General features: G+C 50.8%; 1 protein-coding gene across 2 annotated transcripts in view; it reads left to right on the top strand.

Moving 5' to 3' along the window:
• Positions 1–280: 280 nt before the first annotated feature.
• Positions 281–16,255, top strand: part of LOC143294795 (uncharacterized) — a 35,713-nt gene continuing 19,738 nt past the window's right edge. For both annotated transcript variants that reach the window (XM_076606279.1, XM_076606277.1), the window contains exon 1: positions 281–418. The gene's annotated coding sequence lies outside the window, so the exon portion shown is untranslated. The remainder of the gene's footprint in view (positions 419–16,255) is intronic.

Here is a 16,255-nt window from a genome sequence, read left to right as displayed (position 1 = left end):
GGTAAGCGTCCGTACTCTCCTCTCAGTTCTCGCTTTATTTCTTTATTTCATTTCTCTCTCTGTCTTTCTCTCTCTGTCTCTGTCTCTCTCTCTCTCTCCTCCCTCTCACTCTCCCCCCCCCCTCTCTCTCTCTCCTCTTTCTATCTCCTCCTCTCTCTCTCCCTCTTTCTCTCCCCCCTCTCTCTCCCCCCCTCTCTCTCCCTCTTTCTCTCCCCCCCTCTCGCCCCCTCTCCCTCCCTCCCCCTCTCTCTCCTCCCCCCTCTCTCTCCCCCACCCCTCCTCTCTCTCTGTCAAACCGGTGGAGTTGGTTGTTGGGGAATGAGAGGTATGAGTGGCAGCCATTCAGTGGGTTAATCTGTTTCACTTGCCGGGGCTTTGTGTGGTGTTCTATCGTGCACGCTCTTGGGAAAGGGAGCAGGTAGGTAGTATGTTTTCTTCTTCTTCTTCTTCTTGATTGATTGATTGATGTGGATACTTATATAGCGCCTATCCTCGGTCAGAGACCAAGCTCTAAGCGCTTTACATACACGGAGACATTTGCACCACAGGCTGCCTACCTGGGTAGAGCCGACTGACGGCTGCCACTGGGCGCTCATCATTCGTTTCCTGTGTCATTCAATCGCATTTCAGACGCACACGCATACACACTCAGACAGACATGTAACATGTTACGTGTATGACCGTTTTTATTTACCCCGCCATGTAGGCAGCCATACTCCGTTTTCGGGGGTGTGCATGCTGGGTATATTCTTATTTCCATAACCCACCGAACGCTGACATGGGTTACAGGATCTTTAACGTGCGTATTTGATCTTCTGCGTGCGCATACACACGAAGGGGGTTCAGGCACTAGCAGGTCTGCACATATGTTGACCTGGGAGATCGGAAAAATCTCCACCCTTTACCCACCAGGTGCACCGAGATTCGAACCCGGGACCCTCAGTCCAGCGCTTTAACCACTCGGCTATTGCACCCGTCAGTCTTCTTCTTCTTCTTGTCGTTGTTTGGTGATGATGGTGAAGCTGAAACAATGAGTAGCAATATTATCACAAACACCAAATCAATTATTTTGTCAATGCACGTTTTGTATAATCTTCCGTTCAGTTCAAACTCAATTTATGGCTCAATGACGTGCGGATTTTTGAAAAGTCTGAATTGTGGAAATATATCACTGGTTTCCGTGTGATCATGTCGGTCTTGCCACCTGCGATCAATAATTCGTTGCCTAAAGCACTTAAAAAAAAATATTGTTTATTTATTTATGTACGCTTATAGTTGACTTCAAGTTTTTACGCCTTATACATGTTAGTAGTAGTAGTAGTAGTTCTTTTTTATGTAGTTATTTATTATTCTTTTTTTTCTCAAGACCTGACTAAGCGCATTGGGTTACGCTGCTGGTCAGCATCTGCTTGGCAGATGTGGTGTAGCGTATATGGATTTGTCCGAACGCAATGACGCCTCCTTTAGCTACTGAAACTGAAACTGAAACTAAAGCACTTGAAAAGAAAGAACTGCAACATCTTCAACACTCTGGGTATCCTACAGAAATGCAAAAACCACAAGAATTTAAACACCGAAGAACACTCGTTGCCCACGTCTTCTTGCCGTTAATGTTATATAGACAGACAGACAGACAGTCAGAACGTCCAGAATCACAGTTTTGGATAGACGTTAACTCACTCAGTACGGCCAGTCCTCTCTACACAGACCCCTCGGATGTCCAGTGGGTGTCTGAATGACCAAACCTTTAGCTTCCGTCGTCAGAATTGTGGTATTCTTTGTCAACATTCACTTCTTCAGAATAAGAGCCTTCCGCTTGTAATATTTTGATGATGGTAACTGGGGTGAAACGCTGTTAACTCTTTCCATACGAACGGCGAAAGAGACGACGTTAACAGCGTTTCACCCCAATTACCATCATCAAAATATTGCAAGCAGAAGGCGCTTATACTGAAGAGGTGAATGTTGACAAAGAATACCACAATTCTGACGACGGAAGCTAAAGGTTGGGTCGTTCAGACACCCACTGGACATCCGAGGGGTCTGTATAGAGGAGAAGAGAGGACTGGCCGTACTGAGTGAGTTAACGTCGTCTCTTTCGGCGTTCGTAGGGAGAGAGTTAAACGAATGAACTAACAGACAGACAGACAGACCCACAGACAGACAGACAGACAGACAGAGAGAACGTCAGCGTCCAGTCCTTGTGAACACGCCATTTACGTGTTTGCACGCGTACAACTGAAGCATAGGAATTTCCCAGCGCCCACGGGTACCCGTCCAATATGGATCTATCATTAGCCAGCCGCTAGAACTGCTTCCCTTCATTCCTGCAGCCTGCTCAACAAGAAAAGGTAAATCGTTCTGCCCGAAAGAACCTTAAAGCCTGGTTGATTTTCATGAGTTGACAAGAGCTTTGAGGGCAAGAGCCACTTGTGTGATACGGCTCTGTGATGTTACTAGCAGGGACACTGGGCTTTAGCAGGAGTCCTAACCAAGGAGACGTCTGTCTGACTCGCACATCAATCGTAATTCTTTCATGGCGCCGTTGTATAGGGTAAGAATCCTGATCAAGATTTCCTGACAGGTTTGTATCCGTATCTCTCTATCTCTGTCTGTCTCTGTCTGTCTGTGCCTCTGTCTGTCTCTGTTTCTCTCTCTCTGTTTCTGTCAGTTTCTCTCTCTCACTGTTTCTCTCTCACTGTTTCTCTCTCTCTCTCTCTCTCTCTCTCTCCCTCTCACACACACGAACCCACACACTCGCCCCTGCCCCGAACACACAGAGACTCTCTCTCTCTCTCTCCCTCACACAAACACATACACACACTTTCTCTCCCCTCGCTCTCTCTCTCTCATACCATACACACACACTCTCTCTCTTCCCTCTCTCTCTCTCTCTCTCTCACTCTATCTCTGTCTGTCTGTCTGTCTGTCTGTCTGTCTGTCTGTCTCTCTCTCTCTCACACACACACTCACGTGCACACACTCTCCCTGCCCCCCATCTCTCTTATTCTTATGTGTACTACCCTCTTCCTTTTGTCTCTCCCTCTCTTTCTCTTTCTCTCTCTCACTCTCATTTTCCAGTCTCTGCCATTAGCTCAATACCGGTTTTCACTTTGCCATTAGCTCAATACCGGTTTTCAATTTGCCATCAGCTCAACACCGGTTTTCTCTTTGCCATTAGCTCAATACCAGTCTTCAGTTTGCCATTAGTTCAACACAGGTTTTCAGTTTGGTGTATAACAAGAAACCCCCTTCAGGGTGCACAAAAGATAAGCTTCATGCTTCGTTGTTTTATGTGTGATGTGCTGCTGCTGGAGATGTTTGGGTGGCATTACAGCAGTCCTTTGTTCCTCGGTCATCGATACTTTGGTGGTTGTTGTTCCAGTGACTGTGTAAGTGCGTGCGTGTGTTCGTGTGTGTGTGTGTGTGTGTGTGTGTGTGTGTGTGTGTGTGAATTTTCACGTTTCTGTGTGCATGAGAGCGCGCGCACACACACACACACACACACACACACACACACACACACACACACACACACACACACACACACGAAAACCTCATGAGAGATAGAATGAGACAGACTGACAGACAGACAGGCTGACAGACAGACGCAGACAGACAGACAGACAAACAGACAATGAGACGTCAAAGGGACGGACAGCTCAGACACAATCCACAGAGAGCCGCAGAGAGAAACACAATGGAAGAGGGACAGAGACAGAAAAGAAACGACTGAAATAACAAACAGAAAGTCAGACAGACGGACAGACAAACAGTCAGGCAGGCTGACAGAGAGACAAGCAGGCAGGCTGGCAGACAGACAGACAGCCAGCAGGCCAGACGGAGAGCAATACTTTATGCAGATAACTGATGCCAGCCCCCCCACCCCCTCCCGTACCACACCTTGCCTTACAATACGTCAGACTTTTATTTCATACCACTGCGGCGGCAGGTGGATACGTAATGGATAAGGCGTTATTAAAGCTGTCAGGATAGAGAGAGAGAGAGAGGGGGGGGGGGGGGGGGGGGCATGAATAAGGCGTTATTAAAGCCGTCAGGATAGGGAGAGAGTGGGGGGAGTGGGGGGGGGGGGATACGTAATGAATAAGGCGTTATTAAAGCCGTCAGGATAGGGAGAGAGTGTGTGTGTGTGTGTGTGGGGGGGGATACGTAATGAATAAGGCGTTATTAAAGCCGTCAGGATAGGGAGAGAGTGTGTGTGTGTGTGTGTGTGTGGGGGGGATACGTAATGAATAAGGCGTTATTAAAGCCGTCAGGATAGAGAGAGAGCGACAGGGGGATACGTAATGAATAAGGCGTTATTAAAGCCGTCAGGATAGGGAGAGAGTGTGTGTGTGTGTGTGGGGGGGGGGATACGTAATGAATAAGGCGTTATTAAAGCCGTCAGGACTAGAGAGAGAGCGACAGGGGGATACGTAATGAATAAGGCGTTATTTAAGCCGTCAGGATAGGGAGAGAGAGGGGGGGGGGGGGGGGCACGTAATGAATAAGGCGTTATTAAAGCCGTCAGGAATAGGGAGGAGAGAGGGGGGGGGGGGGCACGTAATGAATAAGGCGTTATTAAAGCCCGTCAGGATAGGAGAGAGAGGGGGGGGGGGCACGTAATGAATAAGGCGTTATTAAAGCCGTCAGGATAGGGAGAGAGAGAGGGGGGGGGGCACGTAATGAATAAGGCGTTATTAAAGCCGTCAGGATAGGGAGAGAGAGAGGGGGGGGGGGCACGTATGAATAAGGCGTTATTAAAGCCGTCAGGATAGGGGAGGAGCGTGTGTGTAGGGGGGGGGGATACGTAATGAATAAGGCGTTATTAAAACCGTCAGGATAGGGAGAGAGAGAGAGGGGGGGGGGGGGGCACGTAATGAATAAGGCCTTATTAAAGCCGTCAGGATAGGGAGAGAGTTGGGGGGGGTGATACGTAATGAATAAGGCGTTATTAAAGCCGTCAGGATAGGGAGAGAGGGGGGGGGGGGCAGTAATGAATAAGGCGTTATTAAAGCCGTCAGGATAGAGAGAGAGAGGGGGGGGGGGGGCACGTAATGAATAAGGCGTTATTAAAGCCGTCAGGATAGGGAGAGAGAAGGGGGGGGGGGGGACACGTAATGAATAAGGCGTTATTAAAGCCGTCAGGATAGAGAGAGAGAGGGGGGGAGGCACGTAATGAATAAGGCGTTATTAAAGCCGTCAGGATAGAGAGAGAGAGGGGGGGGGGCACGTAATGAATAAGGCGTTATTAAAGCCGTCAGGATAGGGAGAGAGAGGGGGGGGGGGTGGGGTAGGGGATACGTAATGAATAAGGCGTTATTAAAGCCGTCAGGATAGGGAGAGAGTGTGGGGTAGGGGATACGTAATGAATAAGGCGTTATTAAAGCCGTCAGGCGTTATTAAAGCCGTCAGGATAGGGAGAGAGAGGGGGGGGGGGCGGGGGGGGCACGTAATGAATAAGGCGTTATTAAAGCCGTCAGGATAGGGAGAGAGGGGGGGGGGCACGTAATGAATAAGGCGTTATTAAAGCCGTCAGGATAGGGAGAGAGGGGGGGCTCGGGGGAGGGGATAAAAACTGAGCACTCTCTTCAATCACCGCTTCAATCTTCGACTATTCAATACGGAATATTGAATGAATGAATGAAGAGAAAGGAAGCTAAAAGCGTCCTCCTTACAAGTCTCTGTTTCCAAATGAGATTAAGTTTCCCTTGACAGATCATGAACAATCACGCACGCAGGCTTGCACGCACAAAAACAACTACAACAAACAACAACAAGAAGAACCCTTAAAAAAAACACTAGAGAGTATATCACTGGGACAAAAAAATCTCCTCAGAGCATGCGAAGTTGCCATCAAGCAGTTGGCAATGTAATGCAGTGCAACAGAATGGAACAGTGTAGAACAAAAGACAGGACAGGACAGGACAGGACAGGGCAGAGCAGGGCAGGGCAGGGCAGGGCAGGGCAGGGCAGGACAGGGCAGGGCGGGGCAGGGCAGGGCAGGGCAGGGCAGGGCAGGACAGGGCGGGGCGGGGCAGGGCAGGGCAGGGCAGGGCAGGGCAGGGCAGGGCGGGGCAGGGCAGGGCAGGGCAGGGCAGGGCGGGGCGGGGCAGGGCAGGACAGGGCAGGGCAGGGCAGGGCAGGGCAGGGCAGGGCAGGACGATATACATCACCAAACAACACTAACGCAGTCTGACATAAACACAACACAGGACAATGCTGCACTTGACTACTAAGCTGCACTGCACAACACCTTCTGATACACTGCAGTACACTACAGTACATCCATCCATCCATCCATCCATCCATACACGCATCCATCCATCCACTTACGCATATATCCATCTACAAATTAATATCCAGCCCAAATCAGTTTTTTTTTATTAGGTTAAGAATTGAACGAAGACTGGTATTTGACACTGCTTCAGTTTCTTTATGGAAAACGAAAACATAAGGGCTTGGTGGTGGTGAGTAGAGTGGTTAGTGGTGGTGGTGGGTAGAGTGGTTAGTGGTGGTGGTGAGTAGAGTGGTTAGTGGGGGTGGTGGGTAGAGTGGTTAGTGGTGGTGGTGAGTAGAGTGGTTAGTGGTGGGTAGAGTGGTTAGTGGTGGGTAGAGTGGTTAGTGGTGGTGGTGAGTAGAGTGGTTAGTGGTGGGTAGAGTGGTTAGTGGTGGTGGTGAGTAGAGTGGTTTGTGGTGGATAGAGTGGTTAGTGGTGATGGTGAGTAGAGTGGTTAGTGGTGGTGGTGAGTAGAGTGGTTAGTGGTGGGTAGAGTGGTTAGTGGTGGGTAGAGTGGTTAGTGGTGGTGGTGAGTAGAGTGGTTAGTGGTGGTGGTGAGTAGAGTGGTTAGTGGTGGTGGTGGGTAGAGTGGTTAGTGGTGGTGGTGAGTAGAGTGGTTAGTGGTGGGTAGAGTGGTTAGTGGTGGTGGTGAGTAGAGTGGTTTGTGGTGGATAGAGTGGTTAGTGGTGATGGTGAGTAGAGTGGTTAGTGGTGGTGGTGAGTAGAGTGGTTAGTGGTGGGTAGAGTGGTTAGTGGTGATGGTGAGTAGAGTGGTTAGTGGTGGTGGTGGGTAGAGTGGTTAGTGGTGGGTAGAGTGGTTAGTGGTGGTGGTGGGTAGAGTGGTTAGTGGTGGTGGTGGGTAGAGTGGTTAGTGGTGGTGAGTAGAGTGGTTAGTGGTGGGTAGAGTGGTTAGTGGTGGTGGTGAATAGAGTGGTTAGTGGTGGGTAGAGTGGTTAGTGGTGGTGGTGAGTAGAGTGGTTAGTGGTGGTGGGTAGAGTGGTTAGTGGTGGGTAGAGTGGTTAGTGGTGATGGTGAGTAGAGTGGTTAGTGGTGGTGGTGGGTAGAGTGGTTAGTGGTGGGTAGAGTGGTTAGTGGTGGTGGTGGGTAGAGTGGTTAGTGGTGGTGGTGGGTAGAGTGGTTAGTGGTGGTGGTGGGTAGAGTGGTTAGTGGTGGTGGGTAGAGTGGTTAGTGGTGGGTAGAGTGGTTAGTGGTGGTGGTGAATAGAGTGGTTAGTGGTGGGTAGAGTGGTTAGTGGTGGTGGTGAGTAGAGTGGTTAGTGGTGGTGGGTAGAGTGGTTAGTGGTGGGTAGAGTGGTTAGTGGTGGTGGTGGGTAGAGTGGTTAGTGGTGGATAGAGTGGTTAGTGGTGGTGGTGAGTAGAGTGGTTAGTGGTGGGTAGAGTGGTTAGTGGTGGTGGGTAGAGTGGTTAGTGGTGGTGGTGAGTAGAGTGGTTAGTGGTGGGTAGAGTGGTTAGTGGTGGTGGTGAGTAGAGTGGTTAGTGGTGGTGGGTAGAGTGGTTAGTGGTGGTGGGTAGAGTGGTTAGTGGTGGTGGTGAGTAGAGTAGTTAGTGGTGGATAGAGTGGTTAGTGGTGGTGGTGAGTAGAGTGGTTAGTGCTGGGTAGAGTGGTTAGTGGTGGTGGTGAGTAGAGTGGTTTGTGGTGGATAGAGTGGTTAGTGGTGATGGTGAGTAGAGTGGTTAGTGGTGGTGGTGAGTAGAGTGGTTAGTGGTGGGTAGAGTGGTTAGTGGTGATGGTGAGTAGAGTGGTTAGTGGTGGTGGGTAGAGTGGTTAGTGGTGGGTAGAGTGGTTAGTGGTGGTGGTGAGTAGAGTGGTTAGTGGTGGGTAGAGTGGTTAGTGGTGGTGGTGAGTAGAGTGGTTGGTGGTGGGTAGAGTGGTTAGTGGTGGGTAGAGTGGTTAGTGGTGGTGGTGGGTAGAGTGGTTAGTGGTGGATAGAATGGTTAGTGGTGGTGGTGGGTAGAGTTGTTAGTGGTGGTGGTGGGTAGAGTGGTTAGTGGTGGGTAGAGTGGTTAGTGGTGGTGGTGAGTAGAGTGGTTAGTGGTGGTGGTGAGTAGAGTGGTTAGTGGTGGTGGTGGGTAGAGTGGTTAGTGGTGGTGGTGAGTAGAGTGGTTAGTGGTGGATAGAGTGGTTAGTGGTGGTGGTGGGTAGAGTGGTTAGTGGTGGGTAGAGTGGTTAGTGGTGGTGGTGAGTAGAGTGATTATTGGTGGTGGTGGGTAGAGTGGTTAGTGGTGGTGGTGGGTAGAGTGATTATTGGTGGTGGTGGGTAAAGTGGTTAGTGGTGGTGGTGGGTAGAGTGGTTAGTGGTGGTGGTGGGTAGAGTGGTTAGTGGTGGTGGTGGGTAGAGTGGTTAGTGGTGGTGGTGGGTAGAGTGGTTAGTGGTGGTGGTGGGTAGAGTGGTTAGTGGTGGTTGATGGGTAGAGTGGTTAGTGGTGGTGGTGGGTAGAGTGGTTAGTGGTGGTGGTGGATAGGTAAATATCAACAGTTGTTGACTGACAGGAGAATGGTCCAGATGTGGAGAAATCCTGCAGTCACATGGATGCACTGACTCATCAATCTTCAAAAGCTTGGGTACTCGCGTGTTTATGTGCGCGCGCGCGCGCATACACACACACACACACACACACACGCACACACGCACGCACGCACGCACGCACACACATACACAAACGAAACACACACCCACACACACACACACGCACACACGCATACACAAACAAACACACACGCACACACACACACACACACACACACAAGCGCGCGAACACACACATACACACACACGCACGGACACACACACACACACACACACACACACTCAGTGCGACACGCAGACACAAACTGTCAGAAGGCAAGTTCAAAGACGCTTCACAAGTCAAATCTTGACAGCTCTCTGTGTGAGCAAAAGATGGTCAGCAATAAACCATTTCAAATCATACCCCGAAGATCTTCTGCCTGATATAAAAGAACTGGCAGGGAGGCTCCTTCTTTTAGTTCCTTCGGAAACGAATGCTATTCACGAACCTGCAAATGCATAAAACATCAAGCTTGAAGAAAAACCAAGCACACAGCACTGACGGATCCATTACAATACAATACATCTTTATTCACCCATTTGGAGAAGGCGTCTTTTAGAGTTGAGTGATGGACGTTTTAATAATGGTGTAGGCTCGTGAATGAATGGTAGCCATTGGCGTAAAAAGAAAAAAACCAAAAAAACTGGGTTTTGACAGGTCAAAAGTAAAGAAGACAAAAAAGTGAAGGTGAAGAAAATAAAGAAAGATAATAACGCAAGAAGGAAAAAAAGAAATAAGGAAGAAAGAAGAGCAAGGAAAGCAAGAAGGTAAAAAGTGAAAGAAAGAAATACTTGTGGAAGGGAAGCGTGTCATGGGAGTGAATGGAAATCACTGGGGAGTTTCAGTGTTGGACAATACACTTGTTGGACAATGCTCTTGACAAGAGCTTTGAGGGCAAGAGCCACTTGTATTACGGCTCTGTGATGTTACTAGCAGGGACACTGGGCTTTAGCAGGAGTCCTAACCAAGGAGACGTCTGTCTGACTCGCACATCAATCGTAATTCTTTCATGGCGGCGCCGTTGTATAGGGTAAGAATCCTGATCAAGATTTCACTGACAGGTCTGTATCCGTATCTCTCTATCTCTGTCTGTCTCTGTCTCTGTCTGTCTGTCTGCCTGTCTGTGTCTGTGTCTGTCTCTGTTTCTCCCTCTCTCTCTCTCTCTCTCTCTCTCTCACACACACACACAAACACATACACACACTCTCTCTCTCCCTCGCTCTCTCTCTCTCATACACACACTCCCCCCTCTCTCTGACTCTCTCTCTGTCTCTCTCCTCTCTCCCTCTCTCTCATACACACTCTCTCACGTACACACACACACTCTCCTCTGTCTCTTTCTCTCTCTCTCTCTCTCTCTCTCTCTCTCTCTCTCTCTCTCACGCAAACACACACACACTCTCTGTCTCTCTCTTCTCTCTCACACACACTCTCTGTCTCTTCTCTCTCTCTCTCTCACACATAATCTCTCTCTCTCTCTCTCTCAGACAGACAATGAGACGTCAAAGGGACGGACAGGTCAGACACAATCCACAGAGAGCCGCAGAGAGAAACACAGTGGAAGAGAGGGACAGAGACAGAAAAGAAACGACTGAAATAACAAACAGAAAGTCAGTCAGACGGACAGACAAACAGTCAGGCAGGCTGACAGAGAGACAAGCAGGCAGGCTGGCAGACAGACAGACAGCCAGCAGGCCAGACGGAGAGCAATACTTTATGCAGATAACTGATGCCAGCCCCCCCCCCCCCCCCCCCCCCCCCCCCCCCCCCCCCCCCCCCCCCCCCCCCCCCCCCACCCCCTCCCGTACCACACCTTGCCTTACAATACGTCAGACTTTTATTTCATACCACTGCGGCGGCAGGTGGATACGTAATGGATAAGGCGTTATTAAAGCTGTCAGGATAGAGAGAGAGAGGGGGGGGGGCACGTAATGAATAAGGCGTTATTAAAGCCGTCAGGATAGAGAGAGAGAGGGGGGGGGGGCACGTAATGAATAAGGCGTTATTAAAGCCGTCAGGATAGAGAGAGAGAGGGGGGGGGGGGCACGTAATGAATAAGGCGTTATTAAAGCCGTCAGGATAGAGAGAGAGAGGGGGGGGGGGCACGTAATGAATAAGGCGTTATTAAAGCCGTCAGGATAGAGAGAGAGAGGGGGGGGGCACGTAATGAATAAGGCGTTATTAAAGCCGTCAGGATAGAGAGAGAGAGAGGGGGGGGGGGCACGTAATGAATAAGGCGTTATTAAAGCCGTCAGGATAGAGAGAGAGAGGGGGGGGGGCACGTAATGAATAAGGCGTTATTAAAGCCGTCAGGATAGGGAGAGAGTGGGGGGAGGGGGGGGATACGTAATGAATAAGGCGTTATTAAAGCCGTCAGGATAGGGAGAGAGTGGGGGGAGGGGGGGATACGTAATGAATAAGGCGTTATTAAAGCCGTCAGGATAGGGAGAGAGTGGGGAGGGGGGGGGGGCACGTAATGAATAAGGCGTTATTAAAGCCGTCAGGATAGGGAGAGAGAGTTGGGGGTAGGGGCCGTAAGGATAGGGAGAGAGGGGGGGGGATACGTTATGAATAAGGCGTTATTAAAGCCGTCAGGATAGGGAGAGAGTGGGGGGTAGGGGATACGTAATGAATAAGGCGTTATTAAAGCCGTCAGGATAGGGAGAGAGGGGGGGGGGGGCGGGGCACGTAATGAATAAGGCGTTATTAAAGCCGTCAGGATAGGGAGAGAGGGGGGGGGGGGGGCGGGGCACGTAATGAATAAGGCGTTATTAAAGCCGTTAGGATAGGGAGAGAGGGGGGGGGGGGCACGTAATGAATAAGGCGTTATTAAAGCCGTCAGGATAGGGAGAGAGGGGGGGGGGGGCACGTAATGAATAAGGCGTTATTAAAGCCGTCAGGATAAGGAGAGAGTGGGGGCTCGGGGGAGGGGATAAAAACTGAGCACTCTCTTCAATCACCGCTTCAATCCTCGACTGTTCAATACGGAATATTGAATGAATGAATGAAGAGAAAGGAAGCTAAAAGCGTCCTCCTTACAAGTCTCTGTTTCCTAATGAGATTAAGTTTCCCTTTGTTACACAGTGACAGATCATCAACAATCACGCACGCATGCACGCACGCACAAAAACAACTACAACAAACAACAACAACAAGAACCCTAAAAAAAAAAACACTAGAGAGTATATCACTGGGACAAAAAATCTCCTCAGAGCATGCGAAGTTGCCATCAAGCAGTTGGCAATGTAATGCAGTGCAACAGAATGGAACAGTGTAGAACAAAAGACAGGACAGGACAGGACAGGACAGGACAGGGCAGGACAGGGCAGGGCAGGGCAGGGCAGGACAGGACAGGGCAGGGCAGGGCAGGGCAGGGCAGGGCAGGGCAGGGCAGGGCAGGGCAGGACAGGGCAGGGCAGGGCAGGGCAGGGCAGGGCAGGGCAGGGCAGGGCAGGGCAGGGCAGGGCAGGGCAGGGCAGGGCAGGACGATATACATCACCAAACAACACTAACGCAGTCTGACATAAACACAACACAGGACAATGCTGCACTTGACAACTAAGCTGCACTGCACAACACCTTCTGATACACTGCAGTACACTACAGTACATCCATCCATCCATACACGCATACATCCATCCACAAATTAATATCCAGTCCAAATCAGTTTTTTTTTATTAGGTTAAGAATTGAACGAAAACTGGTGTTTGACACTGCTTCAGTTTCTTTATGCAAAACGAAGACATGAGGGCTTGGATTTAATACTCTCTGTCTCTCGGTCCTCTGTCCTCTGTCTATCTCTTTCTCTGTCTGCCTCTGCCTCTTTTGCTGCCTCTGTTTCTCTGTCTGTCTGTCTGTCTCTTTCTCTGTCTGCCTCTGCCTCTTTTGCTGCCTCTGTTTCTCTGTCTGTCTGTCTGTCTCTCTGTCTATCAAACTTGACAGCCCGGCCACCACCACCATCCCCCCATACACACACACCCTCCTCGAACACAGTTTCATCTTGATCTCTCCCCAACCCTCTCGTTCGCCCCCTCGCCTCCCCCCCCCCCTCCCCACTGCACCTTGGAAAGCACTATCTTTCAAGTAAGCACTTGAAGAACTGGCGACAGAACAACTGGCGCCAAGGCACGTCTGACGCCGATGTGATCATACCCCGGGTGGATGACCTCGTTATTTAACTATCCATATCTGCAATCAGTAAAGTCTGTTGTCTCTCAAGCGTGGAGATGTGTTTGTACGAATCGCAGTTTTTAAAAACAACAACAACTTTTCTTTTTTCTTTTAATAACAGCGAGTAGTAAAATGAAAAGGTTAAATAAAGGTCACATAGCCCTTTTATCGGTGCAGTGAATTCATATCCACTGTGTCCAGGGCTCGGCACAGGAAGGCAGTGAATTCATATCCACCGTGTCTAGGGCTCGGCACAGGAAGGCAGTGAATTCATATCCACTGTGTCCAGGGCTCGGCACAGGAAGGCAGTGAATACATATCCACTGTGTCCAGGGCTGGGCATAGGAAGGCAGCGAATTCATATCCACTGTGTCCAGGGCTCGGCACAGGAAGGCAGTGAATTCATATCCACTGTGTCCAGGGATCGGCACAGGAAGGCAGTGAATTCATATCCACTGTGTCCAGGGATCGGCACAGGAAGGCAGTGAATTCATATCCACCGTGTCCAGGGCTCGGCACAGGAAGGCAGTGAATTCATATCCACTGTGTCCAGGGCTGGGCATAGGAAGGCAGCGAATTCATATCCACTGTGTCCAGGGATCGGCACAGGAAGGCAGTGAATTCATATCCACTGTGTCCAGGGTTCGGCACAGGAAGGCAGTGAATTCATATCCACCGTGCCCACGGCTGGGTATAGGAAGGCAGTGAATTCATATCCACTGTGTCCAGGGCTCGGCACAGGAAGGCAGCGAATTCATATCCACTGTGTCCAGGGATCGGCACAGGAAGGCAGTGAATTCATATCCACCGTGTCCAGCGCTCGGCACAGGAAGGCAGTGAATTCATATCCACTGTGTCCAGGGCTGGGCATAGGAAGGCAGCGAATTCATATCCACCGTGTCCAGGGCTCGGCACAGGAAGGCAGTAAATTCATATCCACCGTGTCCAGCGCTCGGCACAGGAAGGCAGTGAATTCATATCCACCGTGTCCAGCGCTCGGCACAGGAAGGCAGTGAATTCATATCCACTGTGTCCAGGGCTGGGCACAGGAAGGCAGTGAATTCATATCCACTGTGTCCAGGGCTGGGCACAGGAAGGCAGTGAATTCATATCCACTGTGTCCAGGGATCGGCATAGGAAGGCAGTGAATTCATATCCACTGTGTCCAGGGATCGGCACAGGAAGGCAGTGAATTCATATCCACTGTGTCCAGCGCTCGGCACAGGAAGGCAGTGAATTCATATCCACCGTGTCCAGGACTCGGCACAGGAAGGCAGTGAATTCATATCCACCGTGTCCAGGGCTGGGCACAGGAAGGCAGTGAATTCATATCCACCGTGTCCAGGGATCGGCACAGGAAGGCAGCGAATTCATATCCACCGTGTCCAGGGATCGGCACAGGAAGGCAGTGAATTCATATCCACCGTGTCCAGGGATCGGCACAGGAAGGCAGCGAATTCATATCCACCGTGTCCAGCGCTCGGCACAGGAAGGCAGTGAATTCATATCCACTGTGTCCAGGGATCGGCACAGGAAGGCAGTGAATTCATATCCACCGTGTCCAGGGCTCGGCACAGGAAGGCAGTGAATTCATATCCACCGTGTCCAGGGCTCGGCACAGGAAGGCAGTGAATTCATATCCACTGTGTCCAGGGCTCGGCACAGGAAGGCAGTGAATTCATATCCACTGTGTCCAGGGCTGGGCACAGGAAGGCAGTGAATTCATATCCACTGTGTCCAGGGCTGGGCATAGGAAGGCAGCGAATTCATATCCACTGTGTCCAGGGCTCGGCACAGGAAGGCAGTGAATTCATATCCACTGTGTCCAGGGCTGGGCATAGGAAGGCAGCGAATTCATATCCTCTGTGTCCAGGGCTCGGCACAGGAAGGCAGTGAATTCATATCCACCGTGTCCAGGGCTCGGCACAGGAAGGCAGTGAATTCATATCCACCGTGTCCAGGGCTCGGCACAGGAAGGCAGTGAATTCATATCCACCGTGTCCAGGGCTGGGCATAGGAAGGCAGCGAATTCATATCCACTGTGTCCAGGGCTCGGCACAGGAAGGCAGTGAATTCATATCCACCGTGTCCAGGGCTCGGCACAGGAAGGCAGTGAATTCATATCCACCGTGTCCACGGCTGGGTATAGGAAGGCAGTGAATTCATATCCACTGTGTCCAGGGCTCGGCACAGGAAGGCAGTGAATTCATATCCATTGTGTCCAGGGCTCGGCACAGGAAGGCAGTGAATTCATATCCACTGTGTCCAGGGCTCGGCACAGGAAGGCAGTGAATTCATATCCACTGTGTCCAGGGCTCGGCACAGGAAGGCAGTGAATTCATATCCACCGTGTCCAGGGCTCGGCACAGGAAGGCAGTGAATTCATATCCACTGTGTCCAGGGCTCGGCACAGGAAGGCAGTGAATTCATATCCACTGTGTCCAGGGCTCGGCACAGGAAGGCAGTGAATTCATATCCACTGTGTCCAGGGCTCGGCACAGGAAGGCGGGGCCCAGTCCTCTCCTTCCGCCGTTGTCAGGTACCCTTTCACTTCTCCTGGGCGGAGTAAGGGAAGTCGGAGTAAAGTGCCTTGATTGAGGACACACCACCTTGCCGAAACGGGGCCTGGATGACTGGTCACTGCTGAACACTGGATCACAAGTCCAACAACACCTGGCCAAATCTGCCACAGCGTGCTGTGAGGGAGGGAGTGGTTAGTGGTGGATAGAGTGGTCAGTGGCGGATAGAGTGGTTAGTGGTGGATAGAGTGGTTAGTGGTGGATAGAGTGGTTAGTGGTGGTGGTGGGTAGAGTGGTTAGTGGTGGGTAGAGTGGTTAGTGGTGGGTAGAGTGGTTAGTGGTGGTGGTGGGTAGAGTGGTTAGTGGTGGTGGTGAGTAGAGTGGTTAGTGGTGGTGGGTAGAGTGGTTAGTGGTGGTGGTGAGTAGAGTGGTTAGTGGTGGTGGTGAGTAGAGTGGTTAGTGGTGGTGGTGGGTAGAGTGGTTAGTGGTGGGTAGAGTGGTTAGTGGTGGTGGTGGGTAGAGTGGTTAGTGGTGGGTAGAGTGGTTAGTGGTGGTGGTGGGTAGAGTGGTTAGTGGTGAGTAGAGTGGTTAGTGGTGGTGGTGGATAGAGTGGTTAGTGGTGGTGGTGGGTAGAGTGGTTAGTGGTGGGTAGAGTGGTTAGTGGTGGTGGTGAGTAGAGTGGTTAGTGGTGGTGGTGG

Source organism: Babylonia areolata, chromosome 20 (assembly GCF_041734735.1).
Source record: "Babylonia areolata isolate BAREFJ2019XMU chromosome 20, ASM4173473v1, whole genome shotgun sequence".
In the NCBI taxonomy this organism is placed as follows: Eukaryota; Metazoa; Mollusca; class Gastropoda; order Neogastropoda; family Buccinidae; genus Babylonia; species Babylonia areolata.
The sequence above is the reverse complement of the archived record's forward strand: the minus strand, read 5'-3'. Positions and strand labels throughout refer to the sequence as shown.